Raw genomic sequence first — 17,841 nt, 5'->3', positions numbered from 1 at the left:
AATGGAATCCACAAATTTAAATTTAGTTAACTCAGCGGTCGCAATGACGGGCGCTGCAGTCACGATTTCAAAATGTGATATAGGGTGGATAAACTAAATTTTGGTTTTGGTTACATTTTCTCTTGGTTTTTAAGAGCTCGTTCAGGAACGATTTTTTCTTCACTCAGTGAAGATTTGACGATTCGTTTAATGTTACACTAACAGTTGTCTGACGTTTGCCGTTCAGATACGTTAGTGAAAGTTACGAGTTAATTTTCTGTTTATGTTTACATTCCCACAGAGGGATTCTTTTGAATTTCGACTTGAATTTCGACTGACCGAAATCAGCGCTATTTTTTCCGGGACTTCTGTATATATGCCTAGTTAGGCCTTGGTGCCTAGGCCCCAAAACAAGTCTAAGATTTTTTTGATCTTCCATACCTGGCAGGTGGTAATCGGCAAAAAGTCGAAAATGGGGTTTCGTAGTCCGGATTTCATTTCCGTAAGGGGGCAAGGACACGAGCGTGTATGGGTTCGTTGGAAAGCTGAGGTCGAGTACTCTTGGGGCAAATATTAATTTCAAAAAATTGTATGTATGAATCGATGGAACGTAGGTGAACTTTGACGAGGGCTGTGACCTCCACCTCACTAATGCAATTATTTGATTAAATTATTATTTATTATGAATGTGGAGGACCTCAACTTAACAGTGATACTCACTTGCGTCCTTAACTTACCTTAACGGACAAACTTACTAGACCGAAAGTGGAGGGGAACGGAACTTATATACAAAATGAAGAGGAAGGAGGTGCCACAAACAACTGACAACAGAACTGTTTTGTTTCTTAGAAATTTATTGGACCATGACGAACATCACTGATCCATTATTCAGAATTCATTCGACGCAATCATGACCAACATCGGGGACGATAGAGAAATCAAAATTGGTGACACTGTCATTGAACGAGTCGACAGCTATGTATATCTAGGACATAAACTGAAGTTAGGTCTCGACAACCAGACTGCAGAAATAAGACGTAGGATTGGTCTTGCATGGGCAGCGTTCGGAAAACTCAGACTAATTTTCAAAAGCAAAATGAATAATAGTCTGAAACGCAAAGTTTTCGACACTTGTGTCCTTCCAGTGCTCACTTATGGAGCGGAAACGTTAACTTTAACGAAAGCATCCGAAGATAAATTGAGAGTGACACAAAGAGCCATGGAACGGAGTATGCTTGGAATAACACTCAGAGACAGAATGACGAATCAATGGATTCGACAACAAACCAGGGTCGTTGATGTCATGGAAAGAATAGCATCTCTGAAATGGAGCTGGGCGGGACATATTGCAAGAAGGACAGACGAACGTTGGACCAAAAAGATCATGAACTGGCGACCATATAAAAGACGAGCTATAGGTAGACCACCAGAGAGATGGACAAACGGAATTAAGAATATTGCAGGTACAAACTGGCAGCAAATGGCAATGGATCGTACGAAATGGAAAGAAGTTGGAGAGGCCTACATCCAGCAGTGGATAGATACAGGCTGAAAAAGAAGAAGAAGAAGAAGATTCGACGCAATGAAAAGTCAGAAAAAAATATTTTCGCACAGTCTACAGTGCGCTTTTCTAAGGTCGACCATCCAGTTCGACCATTTCTTTGATCATCTGAATTGCATCAGGCGTCTCCTCATATGCCTCGTAATAGTATTGAATGGTTTCCTGCCAGTGGGGGGCGAGGGGGGCGATTGCCCCCCATGACAATGCAAAACTTCTTTAAATTCCTAGGGTTTTTCACAATTTTTTTATCATTTTGTGCTCTTTGCCCCCCATGAGCCCCCCATGAACGAATTCAAAGTCGGCGCCTCTGTTTCCTGGGCATGATCTTCACTTCCTTCACTGTACCGACACGCTGTCATTGCGTCCTAATAATCTTTCGGATCGATGAGACCGGGCCAAATGTAATTATTCCCCGTCTGAAAAAATCCGAGCAACATTTCCTGTGCATGATCCAAATAGTCGACAAGAAGATATCTTGTTCGTATATAATTGCGCGTATCCAAGATTTCCCAAATACGCTCCAATTCCGTTTCGAACACATTCGCCCGCAACATGAAACTTGGTGGTTCTGTACGCAAAAACCTTGCTGCCATTTGATGGACGTTTCTGGCATTTTGCACTTGGATGCATGCAACTTCGTGATTAATATCAGCGCTCTGATGTACTCGACAACAATATAGCAAATACTGTCTGTACTGTGGTTACTTGCAGTCCCCAACTCGTACAGGATTACTTATATCGATTCATCAAATGGTCCACAGAAATCGAAATGATTTATATCCGCAGACCACGACACATCCATTGTAAATTCACTTCACCGAAGTTTCATGACATTTGGGTAACGTTTCACGACCAAAATACATCGTGAGAAATCTAACCTCACAGTTACACCTGTCATCGTTAACTGAACGAAACTCAGTGAAGAAAAAATCGATCCTGAACGAGCTCTAATTATTACATCAGGCTTCTAAATTAAGAGTACCTATATGCAATATAAACCGTTTGAGTTTGAAAAAAGATGTTTTGTATCAGTGAACGATATAGGAAAGCGTTCAGTACGTCTCAACATACAAAAGAACGTAAAATATAATTGTACATTTAGCCACCCTACGTCCGTCATCGCTTCTATTGTCTTCAAAAACATATTATGTGCTTGTCATGATATGTGTCAGACGTTTGTTTATTTATGTGTCTCATCTAAAATGCTGGCCAGCAAAATTTTGATCATTAAATTCAACGGCAAAATTGATCTAAATGTTAAAATAATTGTGAATAATAGTGAAGTTAATGTGGTTTTGTTTTCTCTTCATAAAGGAATTTGCATCAGTTCGATGTAAAGTGCGGAGCACCATTAGAAAAAAAAACTTGTCGCTGAAGAATGATCAAAAAGTTGCTGGACGCAGTAGCTACAATTAATGCTTTGCAGGATATAGAATAAAAATTAGAGAAACACCAAGAGCCGTCCATTTGAAATCTTCACAATCATCATTTCAACTAAAGGCTTTTTTTTAAACGAAACGCAGATTCGGAACATTCTTTTTCGCCAAATTACAATTTGGCATAGGAAATCAATGCTCAATCATGAAAACAGAATCTGGTCAGGAATAAGATAAGAATATGAATATATGACGAACTTCAAAGTTCCTGATTTATAATCCTGAGATGCCTGCTCATGCAATTATGCGATTTACGATTTCCAAAGAATTTTAATATCAACTTTTAGACAAAATAACAATTTCCAAGTCTGTTTTCTATTTGATTTATTTGATGTATTTCCGACCTCGTTCTAGGATAATAAAATTTTCTGTGGATTATTTGTAACTTCATGAAAATATTAAGATGGAAAACCTCAGAAACATTCACATAAAAATTATGCTTTCCTAACTAATGTTGAAATAGCCTTTTTGCACTCATTAGGAACTTAGGAAAATAACTACTGGTCGAGACGGTTTACTTGTAGTCCGAAATTATATTTTGGCTTCGTAGAACACAGATAAACACAAGAGAGAGGAATTATATTATATGCAGTACATACTGTCCCGCAATGAAAGTAGATAAGTAGGTATGGCCAGTCCATACAAGTCGGAGCACATACGGATTTGCATGGCGCCACCTCAAACTCAAACTCAAACTGAGCAATCTCCGCTTCGCTGATGACATTGTACCGATAGCAGCGAATCTAGGTCAGGCTCAGCTTATGCTACAACAGTTAAGTGAAGAGGCGAGCAAAGTTGGCCTCAAGATGAACAAGTCATGACCAACATCGGGGACGATAGAGAAATAAAAATTGGTGACACTGTCATTGAACGAGTCGACAGCTATATATATCTAGGACATAAACTGAAGTTAGGTCTGGACAACCAAACTGCAGAAATAAGACGTAGGATTGGTCTTGCATGGGCAGCGTTCGGAAAACTCAGACTAATTTTCAAAAGCAAAATGAATAATAGTCTGAAACGCAAAGTTTTCGACACTTGTGTCCTTCCAGTGCTCACTTATGGAGCGGAAACGTTAACTTTAACAAAAGCATCCGAAGATAAATTGAGAGTGACACAAAGAGCCATGGAACGGAGTATGCTTGGAATAACACTCAGAGACAGAATGACGAATCAATGGATTCGACAACAAACCAGGGTCGTTGATGTCATGGAAAGAATAGCATCTCTGAAATGGAGCTGGGCGGGACATATTGCAAGAAGGACAGACGAACGTTGGACCAAAAAGATCATGAACTGGCGACCATATAAAAGACGAGCTATAGGTAGACCACCAGAGAGATGGACAAACGGAATTAAGATTATTGCAGGTACAAACTGGCAGCAAATGGCAATGGATCGTACGAAATGGAAAGAAGTTGGAGAGGCCTACATCCAGCAGTGGATAGAAACAGGCTGAAAAAGAAGAAGAAGAAGACCTCAAACTAACTCATTTCTAGTGGAAATTTGCACTAGAAATGAGTTTGTTTGAGGTGGCGCCATGCAAATCCGTATGTGCTCCAGCTAGAACAAATTTGAACGTTTGGCCATATCTATCTATTTACTTTCATTGCTGTCCCGTACAATCTTTTTCTAAATAAAAGTTATAGTCAAATCGACAATATTGTATTATTTGGCGATTTGTCATATTTTGGAGTTTCTTCACACTTTGACGATTTTTCTTGACAATTCATCATATTTAGTTGATTTGTTAAATCATCAAGAAAAGTCTCAGAAGTGTGAAGAAACGCCATAAAGACAAATTTTCAATTCTCTATGATCTTGGAGTTTCTTTACTCTTTGGCGATATTTCTTGGTTTTTCTTCACATTATGGCGATTTTTCTTGTTGATTTAACAAATCAACCATAAGTGGTTCCGAGCCTACGCTGAAATTGTAGCCTACATTTCTGCGTTTCGAAATTTTTGATCGCTGATATATTTTTACGAGAGCCCTTTTTGAAAAATGTACGACCACATTTTCGAGTAAAAATATGTCAGCTTTGAATAAAAAATAAAATTGTCTGTGAAAGTTCCATGTGCTTTGAGAAAAGTGTACCTTTGATGCAAATTTGGGGCATCGGTAAATATGCCTGTGTGCTGCATAAAGCAAAGTAACAACGGTTCGAAATAAGACTGCCACTATATGCAAGCAGTATAGCAGCAGTGGTAAAGTCGTTGGCAGTCAGAAACTGAGGTTAAGCATCGATGGTCGCGGTCCGTACTTGGGTGGGTGACCGGAAAAAACGTAAGCAAAAAAAAAATCTGTTAGCAATTTAATATGATGAATTTAAATATAAATCTACGGCTAATAACAAATAATAATAAAAAAATTGAAAATAAAAAAAAAATTGAAAAAGTTTTTTTGTTTATTTTTGCTAACGCAAATAAAATTGATAAAGTTAATTAAATCAATTTCTTCTATTAAACGATAAATTAGGTTGTTTATTGAATTGAAAAAAATTGAAAATACAGCTAAGACCTGCACGCTGAAAAATAATATCCAGCACACAACAACAATATTCATTAGGCGGGCATTGTATGATCCTCAGATCAATATGCAGCACACAACTAATATTCTATAATCGTGAAGCTGTTCCCGATTTCTTCGTCTGGGGTGCATATATGAGTTTTCCGTGAAGGTGAATTATTTGTATTAGAATGAGCAATAATTATCACTTTTGACATTGTCTTCTTCTTCTTCAAAATAATAGGAAAATGGACAAACAATCACGAAGGTTATGTGTTGTTTCTTCGCCGTTTGTCAATGAATGTTTGGTGTTTCTTGGACTATATCGGCGTTATAATCACGAAGGTCATAACTCTTTCTTTGCAAGAAATCTTACACTAATAGCCGAAGCGCATCGGCACTACCTTGGATTAGCCTATTCAAATTTTCAATCAATAACGGGACACGTTTATTTGGTAATCATTTAATTAAGATCAGTTCGAAAGTCGCATAAAATTTTTAAAAGCGTATATTAAATAAATTCGGTGAAACTGTTTCACTGTAACAATTTCTAAAAGGATGAATTCACTTTTCCCAAAGAAAATGTTTCACTTTAACATTTCTTAAAAGTAAAATAGATAGCGCAAAAAAAACAATGATGACAATGATATTTTGTTCATATAAAAGTTTGCAATGTTCGAAAAATGCAAATAGTATTTATTTTGAAATAAAATGATTAGTGTTTGATGATCAAATGTTGTGCAATCGATAGGCCTTATCTTTTTGTTTCTAAAATTGTTTTAGGAAAATGATCCAGCATCAACTGGAAAAGATTATTTTGCCGGTCCGAACTTTAGAAAACAGTTTCCTTTTTATCGAATCGATGCGTTATGATGATATTGTCTGAGTAAATTAAAGAGACACAAAGATCTCAACCTAAAAATGACATTTTGATGCCGCCCCTCGAGGCTCTTGGAACATCGTGTGACTCAAAATCTTAAATTGGTTCGCTGACCTCATGCATAAAAGTTTTGTTCTAGGAACCCCATCAATTTGCATTTTTGAACATTTGTTCCGAAGAGACCAAAGCTCTACGACGCCATCTTGTGGGCGTACCAACATCAAAGTTGGTCCTCTTTTTTGGCACATTCTTTCACTTTTCTCGGAAACTAAACCATGGAATTTATTGATATTCACTCAATCGATAGGTATTTTCAGAGGGTATCGACGATTCAAAAATTCCGACTTTGAAGCCACCTAGCGGCCAAGCGACACATAAAAAATTTTTTGGACCTACATTTCCTGAATCAGCATCAAAATCACTACCGAAATCAATAGTAAAATCATTAGGTCCGAGGTACGGCCTCAGTCCTAACCTAGGTCCGAACTAAACTTTTTCCCATTTCGCCACCCCACAAAACACGCCTATCTACTTTTTAGATTTTTTGAAAGTACGATGCCCTGCGGGCATCGTGTAATAGATGCCAGGACAGTTATGAATTAGGGCTCAGCGCTGCTCTAGCAACTAGAGCTGTGCGCCGCCGAGTTTTCAGCCGGCGGCTCGGCTGAGCCGAGTAAATGCAGACGCCGCCGCGGCTTGAAAAATTTGGGGTGGGTCAATTGGGGTTTTAGAGATATTTCTTGAATGGTGGCAATTTTCGTCAAATTTCGAATTTCGTCAAATTTTCGATTTTCGTCAAATTTTCAAATTTCGTCAAATTTTCGAATTTCGTCAAATTTTCAAATTTCGTCAAATTTTTGATTTTCGTCAAATTTTTGATTTTTGTCAAATTTCGTCAAATTTTCGAATTTCGTCAAATTTTTTAAAATTCGTCAAATTTTCGAATTTCGTCAAATTTTCAAATTTCGTCAAATTTTCGAATTTTGTCAAATTTCGTCAAATTTTCGAATTTCGTCAAATTTTCGAATTTCGTCAAATTTGGTCAAATTTTCGAATTTCGCCAAATTTTCGAATTTCGTCAAAATTTCGAATTTCGTCAAATTTTCGAATTTCGTCAAATTTTCGATTTTCGTAAAATTTTCGATTTCGTAAAATTTTTGAATTAAAACTGTAAACTGTTATAAAAAGCATTGTTGACTACACTTCTAAAACGACTGATATATCTCTTCGAGAAAAGTGTGACGCAGTCTTTGAAGTACAATTTCTAAAATGAATGATATCGCTAGAGTTGACGCTTTCAGCTTCGTTACGCAAAAATTAGATTTTACACCCGATTAGTTCAAACAAGCTGGCTTAGTTTTTCTCATCATCTGCCAAATAATTTTTACCAAAAAATATTTGACTGGAAACAACCAAAATTTTACCAAAAAAGTCTGCGTCGCAAAGTGGCAGATGTTCAGGAACAGACCAGCAAGATGCCGTGTGTAATTGATGGAATTCGAAGCAGACGGTAAGGGCAAAGTGTTTGCATATGTTCATAGATGACGAATCCGCAATAAAAATTTGGGCCGTCTGTCCGTCTGTCCGTCTGTCTGTCACGTCGATATCTTGAGTAAATCAAATCCGATTTCAAATTTTTTTTTCCCTGAAAGATAGTCAAAATAGTGAGGCTAAGTTCGAAGATGGGCGATTTTGGGTCGACCCCTCCCGAGCTGGGGCCCCATAAGTGATTTAACGTTTTCCGAAGATATCTCTGGCCATTTAAAGGCTACACTTGTAAGTGATACGTCAAATAAAAGGTATTTACAATACCGATCGACGAGAAAAAAGTTTATGGAAATTAGATGACCGACTCGTGAGTTAGACCCCTTGGTGTGAACTAGGTACAGGGCGGCAAGCCGTTTTTGCTTGAACGTTGGCCAAATTTGAACGGATTTAGATAGATTTCGCTTTATTAGATAGGTATTGACCGTACCAATCAGGGAAAAAAAAGTTCATGAAATTGAGTGAGCTTATATGAGGCTACTCGGCCGTAGAGTGAAGGTGGTGTTTTTTGTTAATATCTCGAGTAAAATTTGACCAAATTTCATGTTTTTTTTTGTTTGAAAGGTACTAACGAATGTCAAGCAGCCGTACTACTTTCCACCTCCTAACAAAATGGCCGTCGGCCGCCATTTTGGATTTTTGTAAAAACAATATAAATCGGTGAAAATAATTCTTAAAAAGTTATTGATCAGTATTATCGGGCTATATAACGGTATAGATAGTTATTTTGAGCTATATACTAGCATATTTATCAGTAAATTGTTTATTTATAGGTAAATATAGGTTAATATAGGACTGAGGAAATTGTAGGTCAATTTGAAATTTGTGTTACGTTTGAAAGGAACATCGTACGGGGCTTCGTAATTGCGCTATGCGCAATTTTTAAGACGTACAAATTTCATAAGAATTTTACTTTACCGACGTTTACGGGAAGAGTAGGGCTATGGACGAACTAGGGCACGTGCGCAATAGATGTACGGGTTCGTACGGGGCTCAGTCGCAGCAAACGCTCCGACTGTTCTGACGGCTCGTTTTGGTAAAATTTTGGTTGTTTCCAGTCAATTTTTTTTAGTAAAAATGATTTGGCAGATGATGAGAAAAACTAAGCCAGCTTGCAAAATCGAAAATTTGAAGAAATTCGAAAATTTGACGAAAATCGAAAATTTGACGAAATTCGAAAACTTGACGAAATTCGAAAATTTGAATATTTGACGAAATTCAAATATTTGACAAAATTCGAAAATTTGACAAAAATCGGAAATTTGACGAAAATCGAAAATTTGACGAAAATTGAAAATTTGACAAAAATTGAAAATTAAACGAAAATCGAAAATTTAACGAAAATCGAAAATTTAACGAAAATCGAAAAATTGACAAAATTCAATTATTTGACGAAATTCGAATATTTGACGAAATTCGAAAATTTGACGAAAATCGAAAATTTGACGAAAATCAAAAAAATTTTACGAAAATCGAAAATTTGACGAAAATAAAAAATTTGACGTAAATCAAAAATTTGACGAAAATCGAAAATTTGACGAAAATCCCCTCTCTGTGCTACTCGTAAAACTCTGAGACTTTGACGAAGAAAGTAACTCTCTATCTCTCATAAGCCAAAAAATGTTACTTCTTTCATCCTACGCTCGAGTAGCTCAAAATTTGGTTACTCTGACCACTCTAGCTCAACTGATTCTTCTAATTATTTTTTTGTTCGAGACGTGTGGCGAATACCTTTCATTTGATGGGTCAGAAGCCACTTCGAGGCCAATAAAACAAAATTCTGATTTGTTCTGGGGTAATGGCGTATCACATTTTCATTTTTATGCCCACTATGAGGCTCCTGCAAAATTTCGTGGAGATTGGCTGACTAGTTTCCGAGATCATCCGTAGATAGATAGATAGAAACATACAGAGTAAGTTGAAAGATTTTGATTATTTGGAAAAAGTCAATTTGGTGTATGAAAATGACAGATTTCAAAACGATGTATCTCCGGCAATTTTAAACCTACATAGTTCGTTTTGCTCGTATTTGAAGTGAGAATTTGATAGAATAGGATTTGTGGTGATATAGACCAAAGGGTAGAAACTCAAATTTTCGGCTATACATAGTTGCCGCGTCTCAAAAAAAATTCTTCGTTCTTTTTTTGGGGGTTAGACTGCGTCAAGTCCTCCGCTATCGCTCCGGACATGATTATATAACTTTCATTTTGATCAGAACTTCCAGCTTCCATTTGTCGAAATTGAAAAATTTGACTAAGTTCGAAAATTTAAGGAAATTCGAATATTTGACGAAAATCGAAAATCCGACAAAAATCAAAAATTCGACGAAATTCTTTCAAAGGAACTTTCTATCTACCAAATATCCCGAGATATGGGTGACATAGCTCACATTAGAAACGCCCATAGCTCCTAAATAAACAAAGTTTTGGGAAAACCATGAAACACTGGTCGACTAGAATGTGAAACTCTATAACTTTGTCTTTTATAAACGAACTTTCTGTATGCAATATTTTCCGAGTTATGGCTCACATACTTCGCATTTAAAATTTTCATAGCTTCCAAATGTTTTGTGTCTTCTTGACTGAAGGTGATATCAAACTACTCATACTGAACTTCTTGAATAATCAAGTCAATCGGAGTGGGCCAAGTAGGTGTATTTGGGGCGGCCCGCACACTCTAACATTATGTATCGATAACGGTACTTTGGTCAATTGAATATTAATAGTTTCGTTGTTTTTCTACCAATATTTCAAGATGTTGTACCAATTAATTCGCATTATCGATAGTCATATATTGGTGGATTATACAATGGTACATTTGCTTGCCTTATCGGTAGATTTTTAACGGTCAATCATGTTATTACTGGTCGAAAATATTATCTAGTGCCAGATCCAGAGTAGAAATATTTTTCGAGTTGAGATGTCTCAAATCCTCACACATTTTAATATGGGAGTGAGATATCTGATTTCGACAGATATAGACATGTTTGAGACATTTGTAGCGCTTCTGTAGCGCTGAGGACTCGTGAGACATGTGTGATATTGAGACTTTTATGAGACATGAGGACTTGAGTGAGACTTTTTTTAGTTTTCTAGTGAGACATTGAAGACGTTGTGAGACTTTATCGAGACTTTTGTGGGCCACTGAGGACATTGTGAGACATTGAGGACATTATGAGACTTATAAGAGGGTCTTGTGACACATTGAGGACTTTTCGTGAGACATCGAGGGCGTTGTGAGACTTAGAAGAGAGTTTTGTGAGATATTCAGGCCTGGTGAGGCATTGAGGACTGGTGAGATATTCAGGCCTGGTGAGGCATTGAGGACTGTTGAGACATTGAGGACTGTTGAGACATTAAGGCCTGGTGAGACATTGAGGCCTGGTGAGACATTTAGGTCTGGTGAGACATTTAGGCCTGGTGAGACATTGAGGACTTCTGAGATATTCAGGCCTGGTGAGGCATTGAGGACTGGTGAGACATTGAGGACTGGTGAGACATTGAGGACTGGTGAGACATTGAGGCCTGGTGAGACATTGAGGACTGGTGAGACATTGAGGACTGGTGAGACATTGAGGCCTGGTGAGACATTGAGGCCTGGTGAGACATTGAGGACTTTGTGAGTGTTTTCTAATCGAAAAAAAAGATATGAGAAATTTTTGCCAACTTTCTTACTAAGTCCTCAATGTCTCACCAGTCCTCAATATCTCACCAGTCCTCAATGCCTCACCAGTCCTCAATGCCTCACCAGTCCTCAATGTCTCACCAATCCTCAATGTCTCACTAGTCCTCAATGTATTATTCTCACTGATACTTTTCTGCTTACATCCTTCCTCACTGAGTCTTCATTGCCTTCATTTCGTTTTCGTTATTCTCACTTAGATTATTGCGTTCGTTATCATCTTCATATTTTATGCAGAGATGGCAGCACCCTTCATTTTTGTTTATAATTCGCTAATCTGAAATAAGAAATTTGTTTTTTTTTTTTGAAAATTACCTTATTTTGATGATTTTTGCGGTCACCCACCTAAGTACTAACCGCGCCGATTGATGCTTAACCTAGATATCCGACCGCCAACTGGTTTACGCGTGTTGCTATTTCTGCTTATAGCTTTCCAAATCTTATTTTTGAACCGTTGTTACAAACTTGTGTGAGACAATTTTGAGACACTGAGATTTTTTTCGAGACTTGTTTTAGAGATATTGAGGATTTTTTTGAGACTGAGGTACTTATTTGTGAGGACTATGGTGAGATGTGAGGCCTTTCATGAGACTTTTTTGGGTTGCAGATGAGAACTGTAATAAGACATGAGGACTTTTGTGAGATATTTGTTTTTACACATGAGAACTATGGTGAGATATGAGGCCTTTCATGAGACTTTTTGGGTTGCAGATGATGAAGGCAGCGTTTCAGAAGGCAGCATTTCAGAAGGCTTAGATAGAGACCTTTCTGAATAATTTTTTATACCTAAAATGTTCTGTTTTTTTTCTAATGTTTAAATATTTGATTAAATAAATCATCTCATGAAGAGTAAAAAATATCTCAGGAAAATTCTCAAGTCTCAACATGGTCCTCATGTCTAACGAAAAATATCTCACGTAAACCCTCAATCCTCATCGTAGTCCTCATGTCTAACGAAAAATATCTCACGAAAATCCTCAAGCCTCAGCGTAGTCCTCATGTCTAGCAATTAATATCTCACAAAAAATCTCAAGCCTCATCGTAGTCCTCATGTCTATCAAAAAATATCTCACGGAAACCCTCAATCCTCAACGGAGTCCTCATGTCTAACGAAAAATATCTAACAAAAATTCTCAATCCTCAACGTAGTCCTCATGTCTAACAATTAATATCTCACAAAAAATCTCAAGCCTCAGCGTAGTCGTCATGTCTATCAAAAAATATCTCACGGAAACCCTCAATCCTCAACGTAGTCCTCATGTCTAACGAAAAATATCTCACAAAAATTCTCAAGCCTCAGCGTAGTCCTCATGTCTAACAATTAATATCTCACAAAAAATCTCAAGCCTCATCGTAGTCCTCATGTCGATCAAAAAATATCTCACGGAAACCCTCAATCCTCAACGTAGTCCTCATGTCTAACGAAAAAAATCTCACGAAAATTCTCAAGCCTCAGCGTAGTCCTCATGTCTAACGAAAAATATCTCACGAAAATTCTCAAGCCTCAGCGTAGTCCTCATGTCTAGCAATTAATATCTCACAAAAAATCTCAAGCCTCATCGTAGTCCTCATGTCTATCAAAAAATATCTCACGAAAATTCTCAAGCCTCAGCGTAGTCCTCATGTCTAACGAAAAATATCTCACGAAAATTCTCAAGCCTCAGCGTAGTCCTCATGTCTAACGAAAAATAACTCACGAAAATTCTCAAGCCTCAGCATAGTCCTCATGTCTAACGAAAAATATCTCACGAAAATTCTCAAGCCTCAGCGTAGTCCTCATGTCTAGCAATTAATATCTCACAAAAAATCTGAAGCCTCATCGTAGTCCGCATGTCTATCAAAAAATATCTCACGAAAATTCTCAAGCCTCAGCGTAGTCCTCATGTCTAGCAATTAATATCTCACAAAAAATCTCAAGCCTCATCGTAGTCCTCATGTCTATCAAAAAATATCTCACGAAAATTCTCAAGCCTCAGCGTAGTCCTCATGTCTAACGAAAAATATCTCACGAAAATTCTCAAGCCTCAGCGTAGTCCTCATGTCTAACGAAAAATAACTCACGAAAATTCTCAAGCCTCAGCATAGTCCTCATGTCTAACGAAAAATATCTCACGAAAATTCTCAAGCCTCAGCGTAGTCCTCATGTCTAGCAATTAATATCTCACAAAAAATCTGAAGCCTCATCGTAGTCCGCATGTCTATCAAAAAATATCTCACGAAAATTCTCAAGCCTCAGCGTAGTCCTCATGTCTAGCAATTAATATCTCACAAAAAATCTCAAGCCTCATCGTAGTCCTCATGTCTATCAAAAAATATCTCACGAAAATTCTCAAGCCTCAGCGTAGTCCTCATGTCTAACGAAAAATATCTCACGAAAATTCTCAAGCCTCAGCGTAGTCCTCATGTCTAACGAAAAATAACTCACGAAAATTCTCAAGCCTCAGCATAGTCCTCATGTCTAACGAAAAATATCTCACGAAAATTCTCAAGCCTCAGCGTAGTCCTCATGTCTAGCAATTAATATCTCACAAAAAATCTGAAGCCTCATCGTAGTCCGCATGTCTATCAAAAAATATCTCACGAAAATTCTCAAGCCTCAGCGTAGTCCTCATGTCTAGCAATTAATATCTCACAAAAAATCTCAAGCCTCATCGTAGTCCTCATGTCTATCAAAAAATATCTCACGAAAATTCTCAAGCCTCAGCGTAGTCCTCATGTCTAACGAAAAATATCTCACGAAAATTCTCAAGCCTCAGCGTAGTCCTCATGTCTAACGAAAAATAACTCACAAAAATTCTCAAGCCTCAGCATAGTCCTCATGTCTAACGAAAAATATCTCACGAAAATTCTCAAGCCTCAGCGTAGTCCTCATGTCTAGCAATTAATATCTCACAAAAAATCTGAAGCCTCATCGTAGTCCGCATGTCTATCAAAAAATATCTCACGAAAATTCTCAAGCCTCAGCGTAGTCCTCATGTCTAACGAAAAATATCTCACGAAAATTCTCAAGCCTCAACGTAGTCCTCATGTCTAGCAATTAATATCTCACAAAAAATCTGAAGAATCTGCGTAGTCCTCATGTCTATCAAAAAATATCTCACGGAAACCCTCAATCCTCAACGTAGTCCTCATGTCTAACGAAAAATATCTCACGAAAATTCTCAAGCCTCAGCGTAGTCCTCATGTCTAACGAAAAATATCTCACGAAAATTCTCAAGCCTCAGCGAGTCCTCATGTCTAGCAGTTAATATCTCACGAAAATTCTCAAGCCTCAGCGTAGTCCTCATGTCTAACGAAAAATATCTCACGAAAATTCTCAAGCCTCAGCGTAGTCCTCATGTCTAACGAAAAATATCTCACAAAAAATCTCAAGCCTCAGCGTAGTCCTCATGTCTAACGAAAAATATCTCACGAAAATTCTCAAGCCTCAGCGTAGTCCTCATGTCTAACGAAAATTCTCAATCCTCAACGTAGTCCTCATGTCTAACGAAAAATATCTCACGAAAATTCTCAATCCTCAACGTAGTCCTCATGTCTAGCAATTAATATTTCACAAAAAATCTCAAGCCTCATCGTAGTCCTCATGTCTATCAAAAAATATCTCACGGAAACCCTCAATCCTCAACGTAGTCCTCATGTCTAACGAAAAATATCTCACAAAAATTCTCAATCCTCAGCGGAGTCCTCATGTCTAACGAAAAATATCTCACGAAAATTGTCAAGCCTCAGCGTAGTCCTCATGTCTAACGAAAAATATCTCACAAAAAATCTCAAGCCTCAGCGTAGTCCTCATGTCTAACGAAAAATATCTCACGAAAATTCTCAAGCCTCAGCGTAGTCCTCATGTCTAACGAAAAATATCTCACGAAAATTCTCAAGCCTCAGCGTAGTCCTCATGTCTAACGAAAAATATCTCACGAAAATTCTCAATCCTCAACGTAGTCCTCATGTCTAACGAAAAATATCTCACGAAAATTCTCAATCCTCAACGTAGTCCTCATGTCTAACGAAAAATATCTCACAAAAATTCTCAATCCTCAACGTAGTCCTCATGTCTAACAATTAATATCTCACAAAAAATCTCAAGCCTCAGCGTAGTCGTCATGTCTATCAAAAAATATTTCATGTAAACCCTCAATCCTCAACGTAGTCCTCATGTCTAACGAAAAATATCTCACGAAAATTCTCAAGCCTCAGCGTAGTCCTCATGTCTAACGAAAAATATCTCATGAAAATTCTCAAGCCTCAGCGTAGTCCTCATGTCTAACGAAAAATATCTCACAAAAAATATCTCACAAAAAATCTCAAGCCTCAGCGTAGTCCTCATGTCTAACGAAAAATATCTCACGAAAATTCTCAAGCCTCAGCGTAGTCCTCATGTCTAACGAAAAATATCTCACAAAAAATCTCAAGCCTCAACATAGTCCTCATGTCTAACAAAAAATATCTCACGAAAGTCCTCAAGCCTCAGCGTAGTCCTCATGTCTATCAAAAGATATCTCACGAAAATACTCATGTGTCACAAAGTCTTCACGTCTGCAGCGCCACAAATCCTCAATCCTCAAATTTTAAACTTTACCAATATCTCACCAATCCTCAATCAATCCTCAGCCAAGATTTGAGACTTTGAGATACCTCAAACCGTTCTCAATTGAGACTTTATTTTTACTCGGGATCTTGCTAGGTTAGTATTTTTTCTTGAATTTTATCGATTGGCATTCTGATTTGTGTGAAATGTTGAGTAAAAATTTGTTTCAACTATTTCGCACAAATTAGTATGCAAATCGATAAAACTCAGGGCCACAGAACATTCTGTTTCCACGAGAGTGGCGCAAAATGTCTTGACGGTTTCTGGTAGAGTTCGATGCCCTGATTACGAAAAGCTCGGGTGCCAGGCTGGATTCCTGGTCGTTTTCGAGAAAAGAGGGGGGAAGTGCAGGGTTCAGCACTTTCGTTTTCGAGTCTTTTTGGCCAGATAAAACAAAATATCTAGTCATATTATTATTGGAATCGATAAAGAATTAAATTTCCTACATTATAGAACTTTCTCCGATTTTTGAGACATCACAGGGTGGTTGTAAAATATCCCCAAAGTCAAAAGATATTTCACTGTTTTTTTTTGCATTTTTGAACCTGAAAATATTATTTTATGCAGAATAAATGTTCCACGGTTTTGATGTCCGGAAAATTCTATATCGACACAACGTGTTTCACATCGGTTAGCGGCCACAGGGAACACACAAAACGTAGTAGTGACACCTAGAGTAAATTTCTTTTTCTTTTGAAAAATGTTCACATAAATATTTTCTTCAAACGAGACCACTCAACCGGTCTCAGAAATCGAAAAAAATATTTTCTTCAAATGAGACCACTGAACCGGTCTCAGATATCAAAGAAAATATTTTCTTCAAACGAGACCACTCAACCGATCTCAGATATCGAAGAAAATATTTTCTTCAAACGAGACCACTCAACCGGTCTCAGATATCAAAGAAAATATTTTCTTCAAACGAGACCACTCAACCGGTCTCAGATATCAAAGAAAATATTTTCTTCAAACGAGACCACTCAACCGGTCTCAGATATCGAAGAAAATATTTTCTTCAAACGAGACCACTCAACCGGTCTCAGATATCAAAGAAAATATTTTCTTCAAACGAGACCACTTAACCGATCTCAGATATCGAAGAAAATATTTTCTTCAAACGAGACCACTCAACCGATCTCAGATATCGAAGAAAATATTTTCTTCAAATGAGACCACTGAACCGGTCTCAGATATCAAAGAAAATATTTTCTTCAAACGAGACCACTCAACCGGTCTCAGATATCGAAGAAAATATTTTCTTCAAAGGAGACCACTCAACCGGTCTCAGTAATTGAAAAAAATATTTTCTTCAAAAAAGACCACTCACTCGGTCTCAAGCCAACATGTCAGCAATGAGACTGCTCATCTGACCTCGGAAATTGTAACAACGGTTCAAAATTAGAACTCCAAATAGATATATCTGATTTAGCAGCACGTGAAGGTCGACGGCCGTACAAATTGAAAGTTAAGCATCATTCGTCGCGGTTAGTACTTAGATGGGTGACCGGAAAAAACATTACAAATAGAAAAAGGTAAAATAAAAAAATTCAAATATTACTAACGATTCTACAATTTCAGTCAACTTGGTCTAGCGAATTATAAAAAAAGTAAAGGGTAGTGACCATCTGTGAACTCAACATAGAAGTACAAAAAAAATCTTCCGA

The 17,841-nt window shown here is 37.5% G+C and overlaps 1 protein-coding gene across 5 annotated transcripts in view; it reads right to left on the bottom strand.

Moving 5' to 3' along the window:
• The window catches only part of LOC119067041 (chloride channel protein 2), a 228,147-nt gene that overhangs the window by 56,636 nt on the left and 153,670 nt on the right, over positions 1-17,841 (bottom strand). The gene's annotated exons all lie outside the window — the stretch shown is intronic.

The sequence above is a fragment of the Bradysia coprophila genome (assembly GCF_014529535.1).
Source record: "Bradysia coprophila strain Holo2 chromosome X unlocalized genomic scaffold, BU_Bcop_v1 contig_117, whole genome shotgun sequence".
In the NCBI taxonomy this organism is placed as follows: Eukaryota; Metazoa; Arthropoda; class Insecta; order Diptera; family Sciaridae; genus Bradysia; species Bradysia coprophila.
The sequence above is the reverse complement of the archived record's forward strand: the minus strand, read 5'-3'. Positions and strand labels throughout refer to the sequence as shown.